Consider the following 12,390-nt stretch of genomic DNA (forward strand, 5'->3'; position numbering starts at 1 on the left):
AATCTCTACTTGCTCCGCTTGATGATGTTCAGGATATCTTGGGTCAGGCGCTGACACTTCAAACACATGCTGCTACTCTGGATCAATCGGATGAAAATACAATTTAATGCATTATTTTGGTGAGGTTGTGTATTCTAGCCATCTGCATTTCTGCTTTGTGACCCTGCAGTAAATCGACACAAATGCTCAACTCTATAATCATGAATTCTTCATTTTGTCATTGACTGTGGAAAAACTAATACATTCATAATTACAGTTTCAGTAAAATTGTTTTCTTTGTGTTGGAATAGAAATATAAAATTTTAATATGAATCTAAAAATTGGAGCTTTTGTATCATCTGGTTTAAATGAAAATGTGCTTAAATATTCTGATAGATATATTTCAAAATCCTTACACTGTGATCAAGTGCATGTTCTTCATTCCATTTTAAGCACCATTAATCTCCAATTGAACAATGTTGCCTGATAGATACCACCTTCACAGATAATGGGTTACATTACAGAATGTGAACGACAAAGTTTCAGAGTATCCTTAGGACCCTGTCATCAAATATACAGGGAGACAAAGCAGAACATGTACTGAAGAGACCAGATGAACCTGCGGAACTTGAATAGCAAGTTCTTTCCTGCGCAGTGTTGGCAGAAGAAAACATTGAGGCACATGGCAACGCAGCAGAAGACAAACCAGCAGAAGTTTTATCCGGGAGACTTGAATCTGAAATGTGACTTATTTATAAAGGTAGGCTACTTCTACTGGAGCAAGTTTGGGCACGTGTTCCAGAGAGCTGTAGGCCTTCTCAAGTCCTTCTTTATAAGCACTGCTCAACATTGCCACTGAAGTCCTACGGCTGCTCCCATTGGCTGTTCCTTCAGACAGAAATCTGGCCTGGGGGGGAGGCGTAGCAATGTTAAAAATGCCTGCCCATCCTCGTGGCAGTGTGCAGTTTCTGCTGCTTTTAACACACCTCATGGGCTCATACAAGATTTTTATTGAGTCATCAATTTGGTTGGTGCCTTGAGGGAAAGAATGCAAAGAGAAACAACAAAAACCCTCAAATTTTAAAGGCATTGAGATTGAGCCCCTTTTCCAGTGTGCTCAGTTAATTCAGTGTGGCCATCAGTAGGGGTATCAAAGGAGCCCATACATTGCAGTGAGCACAAATGCAGCCAGTGTTACTGTATCTGTGGAGAGAGGGAGGCCGGGAATAATTAATCCTACAGAACAATCAGGCCGTTATGGTTCACCAAATAAATGGAACTTTGACAGCAGGTTTTGTGCGTGTTATTGTGTCACAAATTACTCCACACAATCTTAAATAAGCTCCTTTAACTTGGAAGATATTGTTTATAATAGTATTTCTACTGTATTTAGTGGCAATTTTTATCTGGAAAAAAAAAATCAAATTAAAATAAAATCTGTTTGCGCATGTCTTCTTTACTAAAAATGATGATGATCGTGCAGATTAAGGTAATGAGGATTATCATTTATATATATTTTTGTATTACATGGGCGGGCCATTGTGGGCATATTAATAAAGCATGTCCTTATTGATATCACTAGTCAACATCAGCATCTATCATCTGAATTTTCAAAAACTACCATACCAATTAACATTATCAACGCAGCTGTTCTCACGCGCATGCCCTGTCTAATTTATTTTCTTTATTCTTTTCTATTTTTTTTTTTACCCCGACTAACGCGGAAGTCGGTGACGCAGACAATCAGATGGGGACTATGAAATAAACAAACCATCGCCATTGAGACTGAAAAAAACTTGGGTGAGTAGACATTTCTGATTTATCTTGTGCATGCATGTTCGTATTTAATTTATCTATCTCATCGTTTGACCGCCAACGAGAAATTTAAAAGAGAGGTGAATTGTTCGAAATGCAAACGCTTGGCAATGAAATACACCTTGTTACAGACGGCGTTTTTAAATAAAAAAAAAACGCCTTGCGGAAAATGTGAACCCGCAAAGATGTGCCACCGACGTGGAAATGTAGGCGAGTTAAAATAGTTTAATGAAAATGACATGACAGCTTCAAACGAGGATGTATTCTCGTGTGAGGACTCTGCCACTCCTAGCTTGCTGAAAATGGTAGCACGCTAAAAAGGAAACGTCGGTATATCTAAGAACACAACCTGTTTAGCGGCAGGTTATTTAAATAATTAATTTATGTATTTATGTTTTTCGAAATGCGGTGTTTGTGCTTATAGTAGCCTACTAATACAATGTCAAATGTGTATGGATTGCTTCAATGGAACCAGCTTCATTGTCGTGACGAAATCGCAAGCTTTATTTTTCACAGTAGCAAGGACAGATATTGTAGTTGGATTTAGACGTGGTCGTGCATAGTCTAGCCTACCTTACAATGGGAGGAAATATTTTATTTATTTTCGGATTGTGTACAATTAAATCGCCAGCCTATAATGCAATACAATATGCTCGTTCCCTGTGCGAGAAGTTTGCTAACGATAGATTCGCTATAGCTGGTGGTCTGAGGGAGCATATTTCGTTTCTCTTTAATGATATTTGGAGAAAAAAAAACTAATCTCACAAATATATCCATATTTTACTATAACCACAATGTGAGTGTGCTCAGTTATTGAAAGGGTAGCCTAAGTATTATGAACCTGTCTTCTGGCGTTCGTCCAACCATCAGGGCGTTATTCTGAACTTAATTCCGCTTTAAAGCCAAGGTAATTATGATTTCAGAAACCCGGTTGATGTTTATTCTCCCATAAAAATCAGTAGGCCTAGCTACATGGCTTTGGGATACTGTTGCTATTCGCATTCGCTCTTCATGCTTGGTCCCGCTTTTGCTGTAGGTACACGGGGAAAAAACGGCTTGGGTCGTTTTATATGCTGTATGTGTACGAGCTCAGACAAATGGACTGCTATTCTCTGCTGGCTGTATTACTGTTTGTTTCGTAGGTTTTGTAGATGTTGCTAAATAAATGCTCAGTAAAGTGACCTGGACGCGCGTTCTGTGACGGGTGGTCATTACGCAGGTTTAACAAGCTGCAATTAATTTGCGTTACTTCCCATTACTTGAGACCAGATTTTCTCCATTGCAGTTCATGAGATAAACGGCACTCGTTCTTTATTCCTTTATGAATCTCCTTTATACGCTTTTCCCTTTTCAGTATCTCAGTATGCTCTAAAACATATAGCCTAATATAGCTACGCACAACGTACTATATAGATATCTTAAATGGCTGTACAAACTGAAATATTTTCTTGCAATCGCAAAAAAATGTTGTTATTCTTTCTGTCACAGCTAGTGTTTCTCGGACTTATATAGTACTGGTGATGACCTGCGACCGTTTTTGTCTACCATCGCGTCACCATAAAACTTAGGCTATTAGCTGTGGCCTGTGACTTGAATTTGTGTTTGACATGGTATTTAATGTCCATAGAACACAAATTGAATGTGATTATATTTATGTATAAATATTAGCAACACCAGGCACACTTCTACACTTCTCACTCTAAGTCACGTATTTATTTTCTTTAAAAATTAAAGAAATCTATTTACCATGAACAAACCGATGGTCTACACAGTCCCCTTGAAGTTATTGTAAAGTCATGTAGGACTTTTCTGAGATTTATGGCCACAAAGAATACGCCGATCAGCCACAACATTAAAATCACCTGCCTAATATTGTGTAGGTCCCCCTCGTGCTGTCAAAACAGCTCTGACCCGTCGAGTTTTTAAAATCATGTGGAAATAATTCACCCTCTAGCAATTATATCTTAGCTTTTCATAGCCCTGTAGCAACTAATAATGTAATAAACTACCAATAGTGTAATAACTCCCTCCCAATAATGTAATCCATTTCAAATTTTTTATGTAATAAAAACCAATAATGTAATAAGTAGTAGTAGTAGTAGTGTACTTTATTGATACCGGGGGGGGAATTTGCACTGTTGCAGCATCAAAGACAACAAAGTAACACAATCAGATACAAATGTACAGTAGATGCAAAATATCAGTTACAAATATTCAGTAGATACAAATATATACAGAAATCCAAATATGCCAGAGGCCACCTTCAGATGTGGAGTCCATGTCTCGATGGGTCAGAGCTGTTTTGGCGGCACAAGGGGGACCTACACAATATTAAGCAGGTGGTTTTAATGTTGTGGTTGATGGATGTTGTGGCTGTTCGGTGTTGTGGCTGATGGATGTTGTGGCTGTTCGGTCTTGTGGCTGATGGGTGTTGTGGCTGATGGATGTTGTGGCTGTTCGGTGTTGTGGCTGATGTGTCTGATGGATGTTGTGGCTCTTCGGTCTTGTGGCTGATGGATGTTGTGGCTGTTCGGTGTTGTGTCTGATGGGTGTTGTGGCTGATGGATGTTGTGGCTGTTCGGTGTTGTGGCTGATGGATGTTGTGGCTGTTCGGTGTTGTGGCTGATGGGTGTTGTGGCTGTTCGGTCTTGTGGCTGATGGGTGTTGTGGCTGATGGATGTTGTGGCTGTTCGGTGTTGTGGCTGATGGATGTTGTGGCTGTTCGGTGTTGTGGCTGATGGGTGTTGTGGCTGATGGATGTTGTGGCTGATGGGTGTTGTGGCTGTTCGGTGTTGTGGCTGATGGGTGTTGTGGCTGATGGATGTTGTGGCTGTTCGGTGTTGTGGCTGATGGGTGTTGTGGCTGATGGGTGTTGTGGCTGATGGATGTTGTGGCTGATGGGTGTTGTGTCTGTTCGGTGTTGTGGCTGATGGGTGTTGTGTCTGATGGATGTTGTGGCTGTTCGGTGTTGTGGCTGACGGGTGTTGTGTCAGATGGATGTTGTGGCTGATGGGTGTTGTGTCTGATGGATGTTGTGGCTGTTCGGTGTTGTGGCTGATGGTTGTTGTGTCTGATGGATGTTGTGGCTGTTTGGTGTTGTGGCTGATGGGTGTTGTGGCTGATGGATGTTGTGGCTGTTCGGTGTTGTGGCTGATGGGTGTTGTGGCTGATGGATGTTGTGGCTGTTCGGTGTTGTGGCTGATGGGTGTTGTGGCTGATGGATGTTGTGGCTGTTCGGTGTTGTGGCTGATGGGTGCTGTGGCTGTTCAGTGTTGTGGCTGATGGGTGTTGTGGCTGATGGGTGTTGTGGCTGATGGATGTTGTGGCTGTTCGGTGTTGTGGCTGATGGGTGTTGTGTCTGATGGATGTTGTGGCTGTTCGGTGTTGTGTCTGATGGGTGTTGTGTCTGATGGGTGTTGTGTCTGATGGATGTTGTGGCTGTTCGGTGTTGTGGCTGATGGGTGTTTTGTCTGATGGATGTTGTGGCTGTTCGGTGTTGTGGCTGATGGATGTTGTGGCTGTTCGGTGTTGTGGCTGATGGGTGTTGTGGCTGATGGATGTTGTGGCTGTTCGGTGTTGTGGCTGATGGATGTTGTGGCTGTTCGGTGTTGTGGCTGATGGATGTTGTGGCTGTTCGGTGTTGTGGCTGATGGGTGTTGTGGCTGATGGATGTTGTGGCTGTTCGGTGTTGTGGCTGATGGATGTTGTGGCTGTTCGGTGTTGTGGCTGATGGATGTTGTGGCTGTTCGCTGTTGTGGCTGATGGGTGTTGTGTCTGATGGATGTTGTGGCTGATGGGTGTTGTGGCTGATGGGTGTATGCTCAAGTTTAAATTCCCAAAGGAGAAACATTGATGACCTCTTCTGTAGGGCCCCCCTTTTTAAGACAAGCCTGGAAATAACAAAACCAAAATAAAATAGTTTTATTCTTGAACCCTTTTGACTACAAGCATAATTCTGGTCTCTCCTTAGAGGTAACCCTTGTGAGTTTTTTTATTCAAGAGCTAGAATTACTCTAAATATTACTGAAAGAAAGTAACAGAAGCTCAAACAGTGGAAGTGAAAGTTTTTTCGTACCCAATAAATTTTTATTTTTTTATTTTTTTTGTGTGGATACGGATGCTTGTGGGCGCACCCGGTGGGCACAATGGAGCCACTGCCACAATGCCCAACACACCTGGTTCAGATTTGATGACAAAACCACCAGAAATGAGCATTCTGCATTGTTTTTTCTGAGCTGTGTCTAGGCGGGTTTCCCAAAAGGCCATTTGGAGACTCCAAAAGGACACTTGATAACCAAATGATGTTGTGGGTCATTTTAGGTGTATTATACTATATATTGCATACTATATGCTATTGCTAGATGTGTGCTGAAATTAGCTCACTTTCCCCCTGCTTGTCACCCTTCCCCTCCTCCCCTCTCCACCTCCGTGTTTAACTCCTACTCCTTGGTCTCTCCTTGCCACCTCTGGCAGCAGCACGTCTGGAAGATTGTAGAAAAACCTACATTAGCGATCTAGTTTAGTCCATTGATTGAGGTTCATTGATTGAAATTTTCAGCAAATAGCCCATGTCAAATATGTCCCACAATTTCACATGCTACATTGAATATTTATAATAAATTTATAATACTCGCTCAGACAAGTGATTTCTTACAAGGCCTCCAAATGCTGAGTCTTCTATTTAGACTTGGGCATTGCAAAATACTTATTGGCTAAAGTGCTTCTCAGTCATCACTATAATAGCTTGCCATTGGCTGCTGTGTACTGGGCAGAACTTATATTGTCCTGGTCGAATTGTTGCTTGCGCATGTTGGGTCCCATTGGCTGTATTGAGGGACTGCTTGGCGGTCGGAGACTGCTTGGAGATAATAACATTCCTATGAGCACAGTGCTATCGGTGTGTATGCAACAGGGCCATGGACAACAATGGTAATTCTTCCGGAGAATTGCTACGTAAACAATGGACAATGATATTTATGTTTTTCAGAGAAACTATTTCTTCTTCATCGGTAGGGTTCTAATCTTCTAGTCTTACACCATTGACAAGTTATCTTCATGAGATTTATTCTGGTTGTCTTTTGATTGAAAGTACAATGCTTCTTGGTTATTGCTGTATGATGTTTTTTCCTGCTGTCCTCCATTGCCATTTTTTAATGGTAGACTGCTTTGTCAAACTCTATGATCCTGAATGTTAATGCACATTGTGGCCCACAGCAGTGGCCGCCTGTCATAGGATCATTAGGGTCGGGGCTGACATGGCATTTGTTTTGGAACTGGGGTCTTAGTACATGCTGTCACCTCAGATGAGTACTTTTATGGTGGTTACCAAGTTTTCTGTTGCCTTGATAGCTTGTCTTGTGGACATATAAAAAGGCTCCTCATTGCGTGGTTATTTCCACTAACTGCGGTGGCTTGGTCTTTGGACCTGGACATAATAAACAGCAAGCCTGCTAAGATAATGCTCTTCTGCGTCTGTCCACTTCGCCTACCTGGTTCTTTGCTTCTAGTTGCCATTATATTTCTTTCCACAACAACAAATTCCCATGCTGTCTGTACCTGTGGCAGCTTCGCGTTCTTTTGCCTTTTTAAATTTTCCATTGATCGCTGGCAGTCCTCCTCATCTGCAGGACTAGTGAAACTTGATGCTGAATAAAGTTCTAGTGCTAGAAATAGGCTAGCAGCTTGTAATTAATATGTGTTTATGCTTCTTATTATTCCTAATGTCACTTTCATAATTTATTTAATATTGAAAATGGCAAACCACTTTAATTTCAGGGTAACGTCAGGGGCTCTATTTTCAGCCTCCTGCAAATAAACACAAAGCCCTACACACACTTATTGGTTATTTAATCTAATGCACTGATAAAATGTTATTCTACAGGCAAAGTTAATAGTTACCCTATTTAAAATGCATGCATTTGCATTGATATGGGAAGGGTGGTTTGAGCAGGAGTCTGCTCATTAAAATAGTTCATTTGTTAATGTTACATTTTCACTCCATGCATGTCCTGTGCGTCTTGCCACTAATGCAGCATTTTCAGCATTTTCAACAGAAAATGACAAGATCCTCTCATATTCATGCATTTTGTGTTGGTGCATATTTCATAATGTACATGTATATTTGCAGATTATATGACATGGTATGAATGCTGGCAGGGCATGACCAGATCGTGGGGCTTGCCATTTTAACGGCGCTCACAACATGCTTAACTTTAGTGATGAAGTTAGGATGCCTAACTTTATTTATTTATATTTGTTTATTTGCAATTGTGTTTTTGAGAGAAATGAGAAATTATAGTCAGTGCCCTAGACTGACTAGTATCCAGCAACACAGACGTTCATGCATGAAACACACGGGCTACACTCTTCAGTGGGACCTGTCAGAATGTTCATCTGCTCGCACCAGCCAGGAATAGTGCCACACTACCTTGTGCCAGACGTGAGAAAAGCTGACTGGAATTTAGAAATGCCCTCAATGCACTGAAGCAGCACCAAGATGGGGAGGGAGGAAAGCACTGAGCTTCTGAAAGGTGGATTTAGGGGAGCTTCTCCAGTTTAGAAAGAAAGGCTTAGGATTGACATAAAGGGGGGTTCCATACCCCCGCCACCCCATGGTCTGCAATAACCCCCTTCCCAACCCGTCAACCAGTCCCAACCACCCCCCCCCCAACTGGTCTGTGATCACAAGTGAAACTGTGACTGCTTTGGATCTGAGACAGACAACCAGTATTCTCTGTGATAGCAGTGGAATGTAATTTACCATCAAATTGATTTTTGATGAGTCACACTTACGCCTGACATCCCAAGTGCTCTTTGTACTAAACAATGTGCTGTACGGAAAGGTCTGGAGTTTCGGTGAATTCTGTTATCGGCTCCATCATCTGGAACTTTCTATTCAAACTTTTGCTTTTGAATTTAGGGTTTAGGGTTCTAGCCCACCTCCCCTTCCCTTAAGTGGCTTTTGTCGCTTGTCAGGCCGTCATTGTAAATAAGAATTTGTTCTTAATGTCTTGCCTGGTGAAATAAATAAATAAATAAATAAATAAAATTTAGAGGTTCGCTAGGTCACTGGATTCTGTGGAAATTTTATTTGTGGAGTCACTGGTGGGTTTGTACCTTAACTTAACTGAAGTGTGCCGTTCAGGCCACAGGGGCTCGCTGAAAGATGGGGTATGATTGGAGCTTCGGGGCTCTGTGATCGCTGTCTGTGCCGTGAGTACAGCTTGTAGGTCTGTGTTCTGTCACTTGAAGGTTTTACCTGTGGTCATGGTGGTGTGTGTTTTAACCCTTGTTCAGGTGTGTTCTCTATAGGCCAGTTTCACCCCTATATTTTTGCAGTTGCTCATACATTGCATATCATTCTGTTTAAAATACAGTTCTAACTAATGTTCAGCTAATTAGTGTGAATGTATATATTAGATGTATTTCTATATTATATAACTGATTTATGACATTAGATGGGCAGTAATTTGAGGGCAATTATTTAGCCAGATGCATGAATATTACAGAAACGTGTTTTAAGTTGACCATAAAAAATCAACTATCCCAACAGTCCCAAGAACAGAGTTTAACTTGGTAGGTTTTCCAGCCCACAAGCGACAGAATGGAGAAATGTTTTAAATATAACTAAAATCTTTTCTGATTTTGAGGAAGACTAGAAGACTTCACGACTCATAATGTCTTGCATGAGTAAGCATTAGTTTTGCGTTCTCAGCACTGTAGATAGCAGGTATAAATGATGTGACATTTTTCTGCAGAAACGCTCATTAAAATGCTACATGCTTAAAAAGAGCACTGAATTTGGAGAGTGCAGCGTTGATCCCAGTGTGAAAGATGGAAGCTGTTTGAACAAGTAGCAGGGAAATGTGCTCTCCTGCTTTTAGTCCACACAGCCCGTTTGTTTTAGATGGGCTTTCAGGCTGGAAATTGCCATGAAGTTCAGTCCTGACAACTTAGCAGTGCTGAATTAATTATCTGACATCAGTTTATTTAGCAAAATAATGTGAAATGGCTTTTGAAATCTTTCTCAGCACAGCAGAGTATGCCTCATACAGTCTGTATCCAGCTATGACTTTTGCAGACCTTGTACGGGTTAAGAACCTAATTAAAATTAAATGTATTAATGTATTTGGAATTCATTGTTTTATTTTGCAATGGTCCAAATTCTGGATAGTTGTATGCCTGTATATTTAATATTTCATATGACCAGCTATATTTTATATATAGTTTTGATTCACTGCTGCATGTGTGTGTTTCATCTTTGGCTGTGTGTTGCCGCGGCTGGTGTGTGTTGCCACGGCTGGTGTGTGCTGCCGCGGCTGGTGTGTGCTGCCGCGGCTGGTGTGTGTTGCCGCGGCTGGTGTGTTGCCGCGGCTGGTGTGTGTTGCCGCGGCTGGTGTGTGTCTGTTTGGTTGTGTGTTGCCGCGGCTGGTGTGTGTTGCCACGGCTGGTGTGTGTCCATCTCTGGTCTGTGGTGTTCGTGCACTGGGGTCTTTTACTTCCACTCATAACGGTGAACATTCAGCCTCGCCTGATTGGCCCAGAGAGAAATAGAGCCGTCTGTGTGACAGTACTAATTCTTTCTGTCAGGTTGGTAAAGCCATCAGGGAGTTGGGCTTGACAGATTAATTTATTGTTGTTAGCCTGGCCCCTCTCTGTAGGAAATTCAAATCTCCTCCATTTGTTACCAGACTGGCCAGACAGCACCTGGGGTGGGGGTGAGGGGGGTGTGGGGGGATATGGGGTGCGGGGGGTCACGGTTGCTGTTCTACTAAAATTCTGCCTTTTTGGTTCCCCCAAACACCTGATTTATAACCAGGGTGCATGTAGAATTTCCAACTTAACTTTAGATTTTCCAAAATACTGTAGCGAACCAGTACAGCTAACAAATAATTATTTTTGACCCACTGTATGTCTGAGATTCAACACAGGGTTATTTTGTGCCAACTCATAAATTATGTGGATCAAAGTTTGTGTTGAGCACCCAAAAACATTTTTTAAGCTTTAAAAATAATTTTCTAAAGAGGTATTATCTTATGGATAAGTGTGAAATTGAGTGCGCCTGCTGTTATATTTCTGAGGCAGTGTGCTTATTTCAGGTGGGCTGTGCATGCATTGTGATCTACAGAATAGGGCACAGGTTATTGTTTTCAGTTTGACCTGTGGGATCACTTCCTGTTTTAAGAGATTACACAGTGCAGAGCAGCTCAGCAGTAATTTCCAAGAAAAGGAACTCTTATTTCCTTTCCAGTGAACCCTTCCTGTAAGAGTTTGTTGCAAAATGGGAAAAAAATAGCATTGTAGTGATTGCATGTAATGGTTAGTGCAGTGCTCTATAATGCAATTTATGGACAAAAATCCACGACCGAGCCATAGCCTTGGCCTGCTGTTTGACAGATCTTTTAATCAGGTCTTTGGATGCATCTGTTCGGCCGATTGGCCCAGCTGTATGGATTTGTCCAAGTTTGTGTTATTCTGAAACTCCTGTGACACACACTCTGGCCTGTGTCTGTATGAACTGAGTGCACAGTCTCTGGCCTGTGTCTGTATGAACTGAGTGCACACTCTCTGGCCTGTGTCTGTATGAACTGAGTGCACACTCTCTGCCTGTGTCTGTATGAACTGAGTGCACACTCTCTGGTCTGTGTCTGTATGAACTGAGTGCACACTCTCTGGCCTGTGTCTGTATGAACTGAGTACACTCTGGCCTGTGTCTGTATGAACTGAGTACACACTCTCTGGCCTGTGTCTGTATGGACTCATTTGTTTAGATGGCATCAGAATTTTTTCTGTAGCAACTGTGCTAACTTCTGTATGCTAATTATATTGACTAATACATTCCGTCACAGTCCAGAAGAAATTCATGCTAAAATGTGAAGGGAGATATAGCTTGTATTGAATTGAAGACACCGGAGAATTCTTTAGAGGCCTGGGAATGGGTGATAACATGCTGACCCTAATGCTGAACCTTCCTGTGTTCCTGAGAATTTAGTAAGTTGTGTATGTTTTTACTATTAAGCTTCAGTATCAAAACACCAGTACAATATTTCAGACCGCCAGGTAGCCTCTGTTTATGAAGATCGGATGGGATGTTTCAATTAAATTTGTTATAGCTACATTTGCCTCGGACACTAGGGAGCATTTTTTTCCATGTAGACTGTTGCTTATCGATGGATAAAGAAAGGGAAATTGTGGAGGTTATTTGCACCAGCTGCATTTGCAAAGTCACATGCATTTAGAAACATAAACCTTTTAGCTTATCATACACAGGCGTAATTGCAAAACCTACTAATAGAAATAAAAATTGACTGAGTTGAACTTTAAGTTTATTTTTTCATGGGAATCTTTCTTTCTCTGAACACAAAATAACAGAGCTGTTGAATAATGTATTCCCTGTGGTGGGAGACGGTTGCATTTTATCTGTGCATGAGAAACTGCAGGTGAGATGCGGGTAGTAGCTAATTCAACTGAATTTCCATTAAATGGGGATATTTTAACCAAAATATGCGACAATGTCTCGATTTTCCATCTTATGTGCATTGTCCCTCCAAAACTACTATTATCAGCTAACATTTTATTTAGAAATTTACAAAATTT

General features: G+C 41.5%; 1 protein-coding gene across 2 annotated transcripts in view; it reads left to right on the plus strand.

The window, feature by feature from the left end:
• The first annotated feature begins 1,646 nt into the window (after positions 1–1,646).
• Positions 1,647–12,390, plus strand: part of march8 (membrane-associated ring finger (C3HC4) 8) — a 75,951-nt gene continuing 65,207 nt past the window's right edge. Inside the window, exon 1 of one of the 2 annotated variants that reach the window (XM_035401121.1) lies at positions 1,647–1,779. The gene's annotated coding sequence lies outside the window, so the exon portion shown is untranslated. The remainder of the gene's footprint in view (positions 1,780–12,390) is intronic. The other variant, XM_035401120.1, reaches the window with a different exon arrangement.

Source organism: Anguilla anguilla, chromosome 18 (genome assembly GCF_013347855.1).
Source record: "Anguilla anguilla isolate fAngAng1 chromosome 18, fAngAng1.pri, whole genome shotgun sequence".
In the NCBI taxonomy this organism is placed as follows: Eukaryota; Metazoa; Chordata; class Actinopteri; order Anguilliformes; family Anguillidae; genus Anguilla; species Anguilla anguilla.